The sequence below is a fragment of the Rhinoderma darwinii genome (assembly GCF_050947455.1).
Source record: "Rhinoderma darwinii isolate aRhiDar2 chromosome 5 unlocalized genomic scaffold, aRhiDar2.hap1 SUPER_5_unloc_27, whole genome shotgun sequence".
NCBI classification, from domain to species: Eukaryota; Metazoa; Chordata; class Amphibia; order Anura; family Rhinodermatidae; genus Rhinoderma; species Rhinoderma darwinii.
The window spans coordinates 232,055-247,253 of NW_027461784.1; the positions used below are offsets into that span (position 1 = coordinate 232,055).

Below are 15,199 nucleotides of genomic sequence, written 5' to 3' on the forward strand. Positions count from 1 at the left end.
TTGCTGTTCCCCTACTCCACTCCACTATTTGACTGTTGTGCTGCATCAATCAATCAATCAATCAATCAATCAATCAATCAATCAATCAATCAATCAATCAGTGGCTGGCTCAGGTGCAGCTCTTTAACTTACCTAAAAGGGAGGGCGGAGAGAAGACAAGGAAGGTGAATGAGGTGTTCCAATGTGAAATGCCGGAAACACAGAAACACAGACGACACACAACAAGAGGTGGCAATCTATTCATTAATTGCATTTAATCAATGAGCTCATTATCACTCATGCATTGTCCAACAGGTGTTGAAATAATGGGATTAAAAGGGGAGATCCCTTCAGAAAGACAGAAACAATAGCAAAGACAAAAAACACTTTTGGAATCTGCTTTTAGTCAACACATAAGGAAAGGGTGCACCGGTCCTGGAAATACTGCAATACCAGGTCAATGCGTGGAGTGGACAGAGCAAGCTCTATTTCCATCTCCCTGTTCTAAAAATCCATTTAATATATGGTCCCCAGATAGGGGACGTATCAGATATTAAACTGATAAGAACAGATACTACACTTGATCTTAGCCAAAAGGCCGAGAAGCGATAACCCGAACGGGCCGCGCGTTGCCCGAGCCTGCCCGATACTGCTGTTCAGCCCTTGCAGCGATTCAGCCTACTTCTAGGCAATTCCATGGGGCCCTGCAGGCTCACACACTCACAGCTACACGGGAGGTGAATAAAGGCCGGAGAGGAAGCCAGACAGGATTTGCTTCTTTTGCTTGCACCACAATGCAGTGCTGAAAGAGGAGGAATCTACATAAAAACGCCTTCCTGGCAACGCCCAAATGCCCTGCTGCCATGCAGATAAACACTGGCAGCGGCAGCAAGTGCATGCCCACAGCCACCCCTTGTTCCTTCACACCTTGTATCAGCTGTAATCCAGTCCAGTCCAGTGCTGCCTGCTGAGCAGCACTGACCAACACTGCCTGGGCCCAGGCTTTTATCTCTGAGGCCCCATTATGATGTCAGAAAGCTGGCTCTGGAATCCTGAGGGCTCCACTATGACACGTGCAAAGTTCCGTCTGAACTTTATATAAGACGGTGAGGCTCAGTCAGTCACTCAGTGTTGCCTGAGAGGGCAACACTGCAACAGCCGGCCGCCAGGCTGTCTTTTTTTTGCACAGCTAGTTGCCTCCAGGAGGCCACAAGAGGGAGACAAGGGACTGCAAAATGGAAAATAGGCATCCACCAACTTTACAGACAACTTCTCCTTGCTCCTACAACCTCCATCCTTGCACAGTTTGTTATTCTTCTAGGTAACATAGTAACAAATCCAAATTGCTGCTCTCTTTGTAGGCAAGCAAGGCTTTGTTGCAACTGCAATTCTTACTTCTTCTTGAAATGTAGGGACGACAGTACATTCCATCACATCCATCTAGTGTACACAGGTAGGTCCATTGTGGCGGGCAGGCGAGCGGGCGGGCTGCTTTATTGGCTGTTTGCTGTTCCCCTACTCCACTCCACTATTTGACTGTTGTGCTGCATCAATCAATCAATCAATCAATCAATCAATCAATCAATCAATCAATCAATCAGTGGCTGGCTCAGGTGCAGCTCTTTAACTTACCTAAAAGGGAGGGCGGAGAGAAGACAAGGAAGGTGAATGAGGTGTTCCAATGTGAAATGCCGGAAACACAGAAACACAGACGACACACAACAAGAGGTGGCAATCTATTCATTAATTGCATTTAATCAATGAGCTCATTATCACTCATGCATTGTCCAACAGGTGTTGAAATAATGGGATTAAAAGGGGAGATCCCTTCAGAAAGACAGAAACAATAGCAAAGACAAAAAACACTTTTGGAATCTGCTTTTAGTCAACACATAAGGAAAGGGTGCACCGGTCCTGGAAATACTGCAATACCAGGTCAATGCGTGGAGTGGACAGAGCAAGCTCTATTTCCATCTCCCTGTTCTAAAAATCCATTTAATATATGGTCCCCAGATAGGGGACGTATCAGATATTAAACTGATAAGAACAGATACTACACTTGATCTTAGCCAAAAGGCCGAGAAGCGATAACCCGAACGGGCCGCGCGTTGCCCGAGCCTGCCCGATACTGCTGTTCAGCCCTTGCAGCGATTCAGCCTACTTCTAGGCAATTCCATGGGGCCCTGCAGGCTCACACACTCACAGCTACACGGGAGGTGAATAAAGGCCGGAGAGGAAGCCAGACAGGATTTGCTTCTTTTGCTTGCACCACAATGCAGTGCTGAAAGAGGAGGAATCTACATAAAAACGCCTTCCTGGCAACGCCCAAATGCCCTGCTGCCATGCAGATAAACACTGGCAGCGGCAGCAAGTGCATGCCCACAGCCACCCCTTGTTCCTTCACACCTTGTATCAGCTGTAATCCAGTCCAGTCCAGTGCTGCCTGCTGAGCAGCACTGACCAACACTGCCTGGGCCCAGGCTTTTATCTCTGAGGCCCCATTATGATGTCAGAAAGCTGGCTCTGGAATCCTGAGGGCTCCACTATGACACGTGCAAAGTTCCGTCTGAACTTTATATAAGACGGTGAGGCTCAGTCAGTCACTCAGTGTTGCCTGAGAGGGCAACACTGCAACAGCCGGCCGCCAGGCTGTCTTTTTTTTGCACAGCTAGTTGCCTCCAGGAGGCCACAAGAGGGAGACAAGGGACTGCAAAATGGAAAATAGGCATCCACCAACTTTACAGACAACTTCTCCTTGCTCCTACAACCTCCATCCTTGCACAGTTTGTTATTCTTCTAGGTAACATAGTAACAAATCCAAATTGCTGCTCTCTTTGTAGGCAAGCAAGGCTTTGTTGCAACTGCAATTCTTACTTCTTCTTGAAATGTAGGGACGACAGTACATTCCATCACATCCATCTAGTGTACACAGGTAGGTCCATTGTGGCGGGCAGGCGAGCGGGCGGGCTGCTTTATTGGCTGTTTGCTGTTCCCCTACTCCACTCCACTATTTGACTGTTGTGCTGCATCAATCAATCAATCAATCAATCAATCAATCAATCAATCAATCAATCAATCAATCAGTGGCTGGCTCAGGTGCAGCTCTTTAACTTACCTAAAAGGGAGGGCGGAGAGAAGACAAGGAAGGTGAATGAGGTGTTCCAATGTGAAATGCCGGAAACACAGAAACACAGACGACACACAACAAGAGGTGGCAATCTATTCATTAATTGCATTTAATCAATGAGCTCATTATCACTCATGCATTGTCCAACAGGTGTTGAAATAATGGGATTAAAAGGGGAGATCCCTTCAGAAAGACAGAAACAATAGCAAAGACAAAAAACACTTTTGGAATCTGCTTTTAGTCAACACATAAGGAAAGGGTGCACCGGTCCTGGAAATACTGCAATACCAGGTCAATGCGTGGAGTGGACAGAGCAAGCTCTATTTCCATCTCCCTGTTCTAAAAATCCATTTAATATATGGTCCCCAGATAGGGGACGTATCAGATATTAAACTGATAAGAACAGATACTACACTTGATCTTAGCCAAAAGGCCGAGAAGCGATAACCCGAACGGGCCGCGCGTTGCCCGAGCCTGCCCGATACTGCTGTTCAGCCCTTGCAGCGATTCAGCCTACTTCTAGGCAATTCCATGGGGCCCTGCAGGCTCACACACTCACAGCTACACGGGAGGTGAATAAAGGCCGGAGAGGAAGCCAGACAGGATTTGCTTCTTTTGCTTGCACCACAATGCAGTGCTGAAAGAGGAGGAATCTACATAAAAACGCCTTCCTGGCAACGCCCAAATGCCCTGCTGCCATGCAGATAAACACTGGCAGCGGCAGCAAGTGCATGCCCACAGCCACCCCTTGTTCCTTCACACCTTGTATCAGCTGTAATCCAGTCCAGTCCAGTGCTGCCTGCTGAGCAGCACTGACCAACACTGCCTGGGCCCAGGCTTTTATCTCTGAGGCCCCATTATGATGTCAGAAAGCTGGCTCTGGAATCCTGAGGGCTCCACTATGACACGTGCAAAGTTCCGTCTGAACTTTATATAAGACGGTGAGGCTCAGTCAGTCACTCAGTGTTGCCTGAGAGGGCAACACTGCAACAGCCGGCCGCCAGGCTGTCTTTTTTTTGCACAGCTAGTTGCCTCCAGGAGGCCACAAGAGGGAGACAAGGGACTGCAAAATGGAAAATAGGCATCCACCAACTTTACAGACAACTTCTCCTTGCTCCTACAACCTCCATCCTTGCACAGTTTGTTATTCTTCTAGGTAACATAGTAACAAATCCAAATTGCTGCTCTCTTTGTAGGCAAGCAAGGCTTTGTTGCAACTGCAATTCTTACTTCTTCTTGAAATGTAGGGACGACAGTACATTCCATCACATCCATCTAGTGTACACAGGTAGGTCCATTGTGGCGGGCAGGCGAGCGGGCGGGCTGCTTTATTGGCTGTTTGCTGTTCCCCTACTCCACTCCACTATTTGACTGTTGTGCTGCATCAATCAATCAATCAATCAATCAATCAATCAATCAGTGGCTGGCTCAGGTGCAGCTCTTTAACTTACCTAAAAGGGAGGGCGGAGAGAAGACAAGGAAGGTGAATGAGGTGTTCCAATGTGAAATGCCGGAAACACAGAAACACAGACGACACACAACAAGAGGTGGCAATCTATTCATTAATTGCATTTAATCAATGAGCTCATTATCACTCATGCATTGTCCAACAGGTGTTGAAATAATGGGATTAAAAGGGGAGATCCCTTCAGAAAGACAGAAACAATAGCAAAGACAAAAAACACTTTTGGAATCTGCTTTTAGTCAACACATAAGGAAAGGGTGCACCGGTCCTGGAAATACTGCAATACCAGGTCAATGCGTGGAGTGGACAGAGCAAGCTCTATTTCCATCTCCCTGTTCTAAAAATCCATTTAATATATGGTCCCCAGATAGGGGACGTATCAGATATTAAACTGATAAGAACAGATACTACACTTGATCTTAGCCAAAAGGCCGAGAAGCGATAACCCGAACGGGCCGCGCGTTGCCCGAGCCTGCCCGATACTGCTGTTCAGCCCTTGCAGCGATTCAGCCTACTTCTAGGCAATTCCATGGGGCCCTGCAGGCTCACACACTCACAGCTACACGGGAGGTGAATAAAGGCCGGAGAGGAAGCCAGACAGGATTTGCTTCTTTTGCTTGCACCACAATGCAGTGCTGAAAGAGGAGGAATCTACATAAAAACGCCTTCCTGGCAACGCCCAAATGCCCTGCTGCCATGCAGATAAACACTGGCAGCGGCAGCAAGTGCATGCCCACAGCCACCCCTTGTTCCTTCACACCTTGTATCAGCTGTAATCCAGTCCAGTCCAGTGCTGCCTGCTGAGCAGCACTGACCAACACTGCCTGGGCCCAGGCTTTTATCTCTGAGGCCCCATTATGATGTCAGAAAGCTGGCTCTGGAATCCTGAGGGCTCCACTATGACACGTGCAAAGTTCCGTCTGAACTTTATATAAGACGGTGAGGCTCAGTCAGTCACTCAGTGTTGCCTGAGAGGGCAACACTGCAACAGCCGGCCGCCAGGCTGTCTTTTTTTTGCACAGCTAGTTGCCTCCAGGAGGCCACAAGAGGGAGACAAGGGACTGCAAAATGGAAAATAGGCATCCACCAACTTTACAGACAACTTCTCCTTGCTCCTACAACCTCCATCCTTGCACAGTTTGTTATTCTTCTAGGTAACATAGTAACAAATCCAAATTGCTGCTCTCTTTGTAGGCAAGCAAGGCTTTGTTGCAACTGCAATTCTTACTTCTTCTTGAAATGTAGGGACGACAGTACATTCCATCACATCCATCTAGTGTACACAGGTAGGTCCATTGTGGCGGGCAGGCGAGCGGGCGGGCTGCTTTATTGGCTGTTTGCTGTTCCCCTACTCCACTCCACTATTTGACTGTTGTGCTGCATCAATCAATCAATCAATCAATCAATCAATCAATCAGTGGCTGGCTCAGGTGCAGCTCTTTAACTTACCTAAAAGGGAGGGCGGAGAGAAGACAAGGAAGGTGAATGAGGTGTTCCAATGTGAAATGCCGGAAACACAGAAACACAGACGACACACAACAAGAGGTGGCAATCTATTCATTAATTGCATTTAATCAATGAGCTCATTATCACTCATGCATTGTCCAACAGGTGTTGAAATAATGGGATTAAAAGGGGAGATCCCTTCAGAAAGACAGAAACAATAGCAAAGACAAAAAACACTTTTGGAATCTGCTTTTAGTCAACACATAAGGAAAGGGTGCACCGGTCCTGGAAATACTGCAATACCAGGTCAATGCGTGGAGTGGACAGAGCAAGCTCTATTTTCATCTCCCTGTTCTAAAAATCCATTTAATATATGGTCCCCAGATAGGGGACGTATCAGATATTAAACTGATAAGAACAGATACTACACTTGATCTTAGCCAAAAGGCCGAGAAGCGATAACCCGAACGGGCCGCGCGTTGCCCGAGCCTGCCCGATACTGCTGTTCAGCCCTTGCAGCGATTCAGCCTACTTCTAGGCAATTCCATGGGGCCCTGCAGGCTCACACACTCACAGCTACACGGGAGGTGAATAAAGGCCGGAGAGGAAGCCAGACAGGATTTGCTTCTTTTGCTTGCACCACAATGCAGTGCTGAAAGAGGAGGAATCTACATAAAAACGCCTTCCTGGCAACGCCCAAATGCCCTGCTGCCATGCAGATAAACACTGGCAGCGGCAGCAAGTGCATGCCCACAGCCACCCCTTGTTCCTTCACACCTTGTATCAGCTGTAATCCAGTCCAGTCCAGTGCTGCCTGCTGAGCAGCACTGACCAACACTGCCTGGGCCCAGGCTTTTATCTCTGAGGCCCCATTATGATGTCAGAAAGCTGGCTCTGGAATCCTGAGGGCTCCACTATGACACGTGCAAAGTTCCGTCTGAACTTTATATAAGACGGTGAGGCTCAGTCAGTCACTCAGTGTTGCCTGAGAGGGCAACACTGCAACAGCCGGCCGCCAGGCTGTCTTTTTTTTGCACAGCTAGTTGCCTCCAGGAGGCCACAAGAGGGAGACAAGGGACTGCAAAATGGAAAATAGGCATCCACCAACTTTACAGACAACTTCTCCTTGCTCCTACAACCTCCATCCTTGCACAGTTTGTTATTCTTCTAGGTAACATAGTAACAAATCCAAATTGCTGCTCTCTTTGTAGGCAAGCAAGGCTTTGTTGCAACTGCAATTCTTACTTCTTCTTGAAATGTAGGGACGACAGTACATTCCATCACATCCATCTAGTGTACACAGGTAGGTCCATTGTGGCGGGCAGGCGAGCGGGCGGGCTGCTTTATTGGCTGTTTGCTGTTCCCCTACTCCACTCCACTATTTGACTGTTGTGCTGCATCAATCAATCAATCAATCAATCAATCAATCAATCAATCAATCAGTGGCTGGCTCAGGTGCAGCTCTTTAACTTACCTAAAAGGGAGGGCGGAGAGAAGACAAGGAAGGTGAATGAGGTGTTCCAATGTGAAATGCCGGAAACACAGAAACACAGACGACACACAACAAGAGGTGGCAATCTATTCATTAATTGCATTTAATCAATGAGCTCATTATCACTCATGCATTGTCCAACAGGTGTTGAAATAATGGGATTAAAAGGGGAGATCCCTTCAGAAAGACAGAAACAATAGCAAAGACAAAAAACACTTTTGGAATCTGCTTTTAGTCAACACATAAGGAAAGGGTGCACCGGTCCTGGAAATACTGCAATACCAGGTCAATGCGTGGAGTGGACAGAGCAAGCTCTATTTCCATCTCCCTGTTCTAAAAATCCATTTAATATATGGTCCCCAGATAGGGGACGTATCAGATATTAAACTGATAAGAACAGATACTACACTTGATCTTAGCCAAAAGGCCGAGAAGCGATAACCCGAACGGGCCGCGCGCTTGCCCGAGCCTGCCCGATACTGCTGTTCAGCCCTTGCAGCGATTCAGCCTACTTCTAGGCAATTCCATGGGGCCCTGCAGGCTCACACACTCACAGCTACACGGGAGGTGAATAAAGGCCGGAGAGGAAGCCAGACAGGATTTGCTTCTTTTGCTTGCACCACAATGCAGTGCTGAAAGAGGAGGAATCTACATAAAAACGCCTTCCTGGCAACGCCCAAATGCCCTGCTGCCATGCAGATAAACACTGGCAGCGGCAGCAAGTGCATGCCCACAGCCACCCCTTGTTCCTTCACACCTTGTATCAGCTGTAATCCAGTCCAGTCCAGTGCTGCCTGCTGAGCAGCACTGACCAACACTGCCTGGGCCCAGGCTTTTTATCTCTGAGGCCCCATTATGATGTCAGAAAGCTGGCTCTGGAATCCTGAGGGCTCCACTATGACACGTGCAAAGTTCCGTCTGAACTTTATATAAGACGGTGAGGCTCAGTCAGTCACTCAGTGTTGCCTGAGAGGGCAACACTGCAACAGCCGGCCGCCAGGCTGTCTTTTTTTTGCACAGCTAGTTGCCTCCAGGAGGCCACAAGAGGGAGACAAGGGACTGCAAAAATGGAAAATAGGCATCCACCAACTTTACAGACAACTTCTCCTTGCTCCTACAACCTCCATCCTTGCACAGTTTGTTATTCTTCTAGGTAACATAGTAACAAAATCCAAATTGCTGCTCTCTTTGTAGGCAAGCAAGGCTTTGTTGCAACTGCAATTCTTACTTCTTCTTGAAATGTAGGACGACAGTACATTCCATCACATCCATCTAGTGTACACAGTAGGTCCATTGTGGCGGGCAGGCGAGCGGGCGGGCTGCTTTATTGCTGTTTGCTGTTCCCCTACTCCACTCCACTATTTGACTGTTGTGCTGCATCAATCAATCAATCAATCAATCAATCAATCAATCAATCAATCAATCAATCAATCAATCAATCAATCAATCAGTGGCTGGCTCAGGTGCAGCTCTTTAACTTACCTAAAAGGGAGGGCGGAGAGAAGACAAGGAAGGTGAATGAGGTGTTCCAATGTGAAATGCCGGAAACACAGAAACACAGACGACACACAACAAGAGGTGGCAATCTATTCATTAATTGCATTTAATCAATGAGCTCATTATCACTCATGCATTGTCCAACAGGTGTTGAAATAATGGGATTAAAAGGGGAGATCCCTTCAGAAAGACAGAAACAATAGCAAAGACAAAAAACACTTTTGGAATCTGCTTTTAGTCAACACATAAGGAAAGGGTGCACCGGTCCTGGAAATACTGCAATACCAGGTCAATGCGTGGAGTGGACAGAGCAAGCTCTATTTCCATCTCCCTGTTCTAAAAATCCATTTAATATATGGTCCCCAGATAGGGGACGTATCAGATATTAAACTGATAAGAACAGATACTACACTTGATCTTAGCCAAAAGGCCGAGAAGCGATAACCCGAACGGGCCGCGCGTTGCCCGAGCCTGCCCGATACTGCTGTTCAGCCCTTGCAGCGATTCAGCCTACTTCTAGGCAATTCCATGGGGCCCTGCAGGCTCACACACTCACAGCTACACGGGAGGTGAATAAAGGCCGGAGAGGAAGCCAGACAGGATTTGCTTCTTTTGCTTGCACCACAATGCAGTGCTGAAAGAGGAGGAATCTACATAAAAACGCCTTCCTGGCAACGCCCAAATGCCCTGCTGCCATGCAGATAAACACTGGCAGCGGCAGCAAGTGCATGCCCACAGCCACCCCTTGTTCCTTCACACCTTGTATCAGCTGTAATCCAGTCCAGTCCAGTGCTGCCTGCTGAGCAGCACTGACCAACACTGCCTGGGCCAGGCTTTTATCTCTGAGGTCCCATTATGATTCAGAAAGCTGGCTCTGGAAATCCTGAGGGCTCCACTATGACACGTGCAAAGTTCCGTCTGAACTTTATATAAGACGGTGAGGCTCAGTCAGTCACTCAGTGTTGCCTGAGAGGGCAACACTGCAACAGCCGGCCGCCAGGCTGTCTTTTTTTTGCACAGCTAGTTGCCTCCAGGAGGCCACAAGAGGGAGACAAGGGACTGCAAAATGGAAAATAGGCATCCACCAACTTTACAGACAACTTCTCCTTGCTCCTACAACCTCCATCCTTGCACAGTTTTGTTATTCTTCTAGGTAACATAGTAACAAATCCAATTGCTGCTCTCTTTGTAGGCAAGCAAGGCTTTGTTGCAACTGCAATTCTTACTTCTTCTTGAAATGTAGGGACGACAGTACATTCCATCACATCCATCTAGTGTACACAGGTAGGTCCATTGTGGCGGGCAGGCGAGCGGGCGGGCTGCTTTATTGGCTGTTTGCTGTTCCCCTACTCCACTCCACTATTTGACTGTTGTGCTGCATCAATCAATCAATCAATCAATCAATCAATCAATCAATCAATCAATCAATCAATCAGTGGCTGGCTCAGGTGCAGCTCTTTAACTTACCTAAAAGGGAGGGCGGAGAGAAGACAAGGAAGGTGAATGAGGTGTTCCAATGTGAAATGCCGGAAACACAGAAACACAGACGACACACAACAAGAGGTGGCAATCTATTCATTAATTGCATTTAATCAATGAGCTCATTATCACTCATGCATTGTCCAACAGGTGTTGAAATAATGGGATTAAAAGGGGAGATCCCTTCAGAAAGACAGAAACAATAGCAAAGACAAAAAACACTTTTGGAATCTGCTTTTAGTCAACACATAAGGAAAGGGTGCACCGGTCCTGGAAATACTGCAATACCAGGTCAATGCGTGGAGTGGACAGAGCAAGCTCTATTTCCATCTCCCTGTTCTAAAAATCCATTTAATATATGGTCCCCAGATAGGGGACGTATCAGATATTAAACTGATAAGAACAGATACTACACTTGATCTTAGCCAAAAGGCCGAGAAGCGATAACCCGAACGGGCCGCGCGTTGCCCGAGCCTGCCCGATACTGCTGTTCAGCCCTTGCAGCGATTCAGCCTACTTCTAGGCAATTCCATGGGGCCCTGCAGGCTCACACACTCACAGCTACACGGGAGGTGAATAAAGGCCGGAGAGGAAGCCAGACAGGATTTGCTTCTTTTGCTTGCACCACAATGCAGTGCTGAAAGAGGAGGAATCTACATAAAAACGCCTTCCTGGCAACGCCCAAATGCCCTGCTGCCATGCAGATAAACACTGGCAGCGGCAGCAAGTGCATGCCCACAGCCACCCCTTGTTCCTTCACACCTTGTATCAGCTGTAATCCAGTCCAGTCCAGTGCTGCCTGCTGAGCAGCACTGACCAACACTGCCTGGGCCCAGGCTTTTATCTCTGAGGCCCCATTATGATGTCAGAAAGCTGGCTCTGGAATCCTGAGGGCTCCACTATGACACGTGCAAAGTTCCGTCTGAACTTTATATAAGACGGTGAGGCTCAGTCAGTCACTCAGTGTTGCCTGAGAGGGCAACACTGCAACAGCCGGCCGCCAGGCTGTCTTTTTTTTGCACAGCTAGTTGCCTCCAGGAGGCCACAAGAGGGAGACAAGGGACTGCAAAATGGAAAATAGGCATCCACCAACTTTACAGACAACTTCTCCTTGCTCCTACAACCTCCATCCTTGCACAGTTTGTTATTCTTCTAGGTAACATAGTAACAAATCCAAATTGCTGCTCTCTTTGTAGGCAAGCAAGGCTTTGTTGCAACTGCAATTCTTACTTCTTCTTGAAATGTAGGGACGACAGTACATTCCATCACATCCATCTAGTGTACACAGGTAGGTCCATTGTGGCGGGCAGGCGAGCGGGCGGGCTGCTTTATTGGCTGTTTGCTGTTCCCCTACTCCACTCCACTATTTGACTGTTGTGCTGCATCAATCAATCAATCAATCAATCAATCAATCAATCAATCAATCAATCAATCAAAAAATCAGTGGCTGGCTCAGGTGCAGCTCTTTAACTTACCTAAAAGGGAGGGCGGAGAGAAGACAAGGAAGGTGAATGAGGTGTTCCAATGTGAAATGCCGGAAACACAGAAACACAGACGACACACAACAAGAGGTGGCAATCTATTCATTAATTGCATTTAATCAATGAGCTCATTATCACTCATGCATTGTCCAACAGGTGTTGAAATAATGGGATTAAAAGGGGAGATCCCTTCAGAAAGACAGAAACAATAGCAAAGACAAAAAACACTTTTGGAATCTGCTTTTAGTCAACACATAAGGAAAGGGTGCACCGGTCCTGGAAATACTGCAATACCAGGTCAATGCGTGGAGTGGACAGAGCAAGCTCTATTTCCATCTCCCTGTTCTAAAAATCCATTTAATATATGGTCCCCAGATAGGGGACGTATCAGATATTAAACTGATAAGAACAGATACTACACTTGATCTTAGCCAAAAGGCCGAGAAGCGATAACCCGAACGGGCCGCGCGTTGCCCGAGCCTGCCCGATACTGCTGTTCAGCCCTTGCAGCGATTCAGCCTACTTCTAGGCAATTCCATGGGGCCCTGCAGGCTCACACACTCACAGCTACACGGGAGGTGAATAAAGGCCGGAGAGGAAGCCAGACAGGATTTGCTTCTTTTGCTTGCACCACAATGCAGTGCTGAAAGAGGAGGAATCTACATAAAAACGCCTTCCTGGCAACGCCCAAATGCCCTGCTGCCATGCAGATAAACACTGGCAGCGGCAGCAAGTGCATGCCCACAGCCACCCCTTGTTCCTTCACACCTTGTATCAGCTGTAATCCAGTCCAGTCCAGTGCTGCCTGCTGAGCAGCACTGACCAACACTGCCTGGGCCCAGGCTTTTATCTCTGAGGCCCCATTATGATGTCAGAAAGCTGGCTCTGGAATCCTGAGGGCTCCACTATGACACGTGCAAAGTTCCGTCTGAACTTTATATAAGACGGTGAGGCTCAGTCAGTCACTCAGTGTTGCCTGAGAGGGCAACACTGCAACAGCCGGCCGCCAGGCTGTCTTTTTTTTGCACAGCTAGTTGCCTCCAGGAGGCCACAAGAGGGAGACAAGGGACTGCAAAATGGAAAATAGGCATCCACCAACTTTACAGACAACTTCTCCTTGCTCCTACAACCTCCATCCTTGCACAGTTTGTTATTCTTCTAGGTAACATAGTAACAAATCCAAATTGCTGCTCTCTTTGTAGGCAAGCAAGGCTTTGTTGCAACTGCAATTCTTACTTCTTCTTGAAATGTAGGGACGACAGTACATTCCATCACATCCATCTAGTGTACACAGGTAGGTCCATTGTGGCGGGCAGGCGAGCGGGCGGGCTGCTTTATTGGCTGTTTGCTGTTCCCCTACTCCACTCCACTATTTGACTGTTGTGCTGCATCAATCAATCAATCAATCAATCAATCAATCAATCAATCAATCAATCAATCAATCAATCAATCAGTGGCTGGCTCAGGTGCAGCTCTTTAACTTACCTAAAAGGGAGGGCGGAGAGAAGACAAGGAAGGTGAATGAGGTGTTCCAATGTGAAATGCCGGAAACACAGAAACACAGACGACACACAACAAGAGGTGGCAATCTATTCATTAATTGCATTTAATCAATGAGCTCATTATCACTCATGCATTGTCCAACAGGTGTTGAAATAATGGGATTAAAAGGGGAGATCCCTTCAGAAAGACAGAAACAATAGCAAAGACAAAAAACACTTTTGGAATCTGCTTTTAGTCAACACATAAGGAAAGGGTGCACCGGTCCTGGAAATACTGCAATACCAGGTCAATGCGTGGAGTGGACAGAGCAAGCTCTATTTCCATCTCCCTGTTCTAAAAATCCATTTAATATATGGTCCCCAGATAGGGGACGTATCAGATATTAAACTGATAAGAACAGATACTACACTTGATCTTAGCCAAAAGGCCGAGAAGCGATAACCCGAACGGGCCGCGCGTTGCCCGAGCCTGCCCGATACTGCTGTTCAGCCCTTGCAGCGATTCAGCCTACTTCTAGGCAATTCCATGGGGCCCTGCAGGCTCACACACTCACAGCTACACGGGAGGTGAATAAAGGCCGGAGAGGAAGCCAGACAGGATTTGCTTCTTTTGCTTGCACCACAATGCAGTGCTGAAAGAGGAGGAATCTACATAAAAACGCCTTCCTGGCAACGCCCAAATGCCCTGCTGCCATGCAGATAAACACTGGCAGCGGCAGCAAGTGCATGCCCACAGCCACCCCTTGTTCCTTCACACCTTGTATCAGCTGTAATCCAGTCCAGTCCAGTGCTGCCTGCTGAGCAGCACTGACCAACACTGCCTGGGCCCAGGCTTTTATCTCTGAGGCCCCATTATGATGTCAGAAAGCTGGCTCTGGAATCCTGAGGGCTCCACTATGACACGTGCAAAGTTCCGTCTGAACTTTATATAAGACGGTGAGGCTCAGTCAGTCACTCAGTGTTGCCTGAGAGGGCAACACTGCAACAGCCGGCCGCCAGGCTGTCTTTTTTTTGCACAGCTAGTTGCCTCCAGGAGGCCACAAGAGGGAGACAAGGGACTGCAAAATGGAAAATAGGCATCCACCAACTTTACAGACAACTTCTCCTTGCTCCTACAACCTCCATCCTTGCACAGTTTGTTATTCTTCTAGGTAACATAGTAACAAATCCAAATTGCTGCTCTCTTTGTAGGCAAGCAAGGCTTTGTTGCAACTGCAATTCTTACTTCTTCTTGAAATGTAGGGACGACAGTACATTCCATCACATCCATCTAGTGTACACAGGTAGGTCCATTGTGGCGGGCAGGCGAGCGGGCGGGCTGCTTTATTGGCTGTTTGCTGTTCCCCTACTCCACTCCACTATTTGACTGTTGTGCTGCAATCAATCAATCAATCAATCAATCAATCAATCAATCAATCAATCAATCAATCAATCAATCAGTGGCTGGCTCAGGTGCAGCTCTTTAACTTACCTAAAAGGGAGGGCGGAGAGAAGACAAGGAAGGTGAATGAGGTGTTCCAATGTGAAATGCCGGAAACACAGAAACACAGACGACACACAACAAGAGGTGGCAATCTATTCATTAATTGCATTTAATCAATGAGCTCATTATCACTCATGCATTGTCCAACAGGTGTTGAAATAATGGGATTAAAAGGGGAGATCCCTTCAGAAAGACAGAAACAATAGCAAAGACAAAAAACACTTTTGGAATCTGCTTTTAGTCAACAC

The 15,199-nt window shown here is 47.5% G+C and overlaps 10 non-coding genes across 10 annotated transcripts; all 10 read right to left on the reverse strand.

The window, feature by feature from the left end:
* Window positions 1-398: 398 nt before the first annotated feature.
* Window positions 399-589, reverse strand: LOC142688945 (U2 spliceosomal RNA). The gene has a single exon (XR_012857979.1). It is a non-coding gene; the product is annotated as a U2 spliceosomal RNA (small nuclear RNA).
* A 1,288-nt stretch (window positions 590-1,877) lies between these two features.
* LOC142688946 (U2 spliceosomal RNA) lies at window positions 1,878-2,068 on the reverse strand. The gene has a single exon (XR_012857980.1). It is a non-coding gene; the product is annotated as a U2 spliceosomal RNA (small nuclear RNA).
* A 1,292-nt stretch (window positions 2,069-3,360) lies between these two features.
* On the reverse strand, window positions 3,361-3,551 carry LOC142688947 (U2 spliceosomal RNA). Its single transcript, XR_012857981.1, has one exon. It is a non-coding gene; the product is annotated as a U2 spliceosomal RNA (small nuclear RNA).
* Window positions 3,552-4,823: 1,272 nt separating this feature from the next.
* On the reverse strand, window positions 4,824-5,014 carry LOC142688948 (U2 spliceosomal RNA). The gene has a single exon (XR_012857982.1). It is a non-coding gene; the product is annotated as a U2 spliceosomal RNA (small nuclear RNA).
* Window positions 5,015-6,286: 1,272 nt separating this feature from the next.
* On the reverse strand, window positions 6,287-6,477 carry LOC142688827 (U2 spliceosomal RNA). The gene has a single exon (XR_012857872.1). It is a non-coding gene; the product is annotated as a U2 spliceosomal RNA (small nuclear RNA).
* Window positions 6,478-7,757: 1,280 nt separating this feature from the next.
* LOC142688950 (U2 spliceosomal RNA) lies at window positions 7,758-7,948 on the reverse strand. The gene has a single exon (XR_012857984.1). It is a non-coding gene; the product is annotated as a U2 spliceosomal RNA (small nuclear RNA).
* Window positions 7,949-9,257: 1,309 nt separating this feature from the next.
* LOC142688951 (U2 spliceosomal RNA) lies at window positions 9,258-9,448 on the reverse strand. The gene has a single exon (XR_012857985.1). It is a non-coding gene; the product is annotated as a U2 spliceosomal RNA (small nuclear RNA).
* A 1,291-nt stretch (window positions 9,449-10,739) lies between these two features.
* Window positions 10,740-10,930, reverse strand: LOC142688952 (U2 spliceosomal RNA). Its single transcript, XR_012857986.1, has one exon. It is a non-coding gene; the product is annotated as a U2 spliceosomal RNA (small nuclear RNA).
* Window positions 10,931-12,226: 1,296 nt separating this feature from the next.
* On the reverse strand, window positions 12,227-12,417 carry LOC142688953 (U2 spliceosomal RNA). Its single transcript, XR_012857987.1, has one exon. It is a non-coding gene; the product is annotated as a U2 spliceosomal RNA (small nuclear RNA).
* A 1,300-nt stretch (window positions 12,418-13,717) lies between these two features.
* LOC142688954 (U2 spliceosomal RNA) lies at window positions 13,718-13,908 on the reverse strand. Its single transcript, XR_012857988.1, has one exon. It is a non-coding gene; the product is annotated as a U2 spliceosomal RNA (small nuclear RNA).
* Window positions 13,909-15,199: the final 1,291 nt, after the last annotated feature.